Source organism: Orycteropus afer, unplaced genomic scaffold (genome assembly GCF_000298275.1).
Source record: "Orycteropus afer afer isolate SDZICR_OR568_19922 unplaced genomic scaffold, OryAfe1.0 scaffold00176, whole genome shotgun sequence".
In the NCBI taxonomy this organism is placed as follows: Eukaryota; Metazoa; Chordata; class Mammalia; order Tubulidentata; family Orycteropodidae; genus Orycteropus; species Orycteropus afer.
Genome location: NW_006921763.1, coordinates 650,615 through 650,982, shown reverse-complemented (window position 1 = coordinate 650,982; position 368 = coordinate 650,615).

Here is a 368-nt window from a genome sequence, read left to right as displayed (position 1 = left end):
AATTATGGATAACATTGAGAAGAACGGGAATTCCAGAACACCTGATTGTACTCATGAGGGACCTGTACATAGATAAGGAGGCTGCCGTTCAAACAGAACAACGGGATACTGCATGATTCAGAAATGAAGAATGGAGTGTGTCAAGGCTGTATCCTTTCACCATACTTATTCAATTTGTATAATGAGCAAATAATCCAAGAAGCTGGATTATATGAAGAACGTGGCATTGGGATTGGAGGAAGACTCGTTAATAACCTGCGCTATGCAGATGACACAACTTTGCTTGCTGATAGTGAGGATGACTTGAAGCACTTACTGATGAAGATTAAAGACTATAGTCTGCAGTAAGGATTACAACTTAATATAAA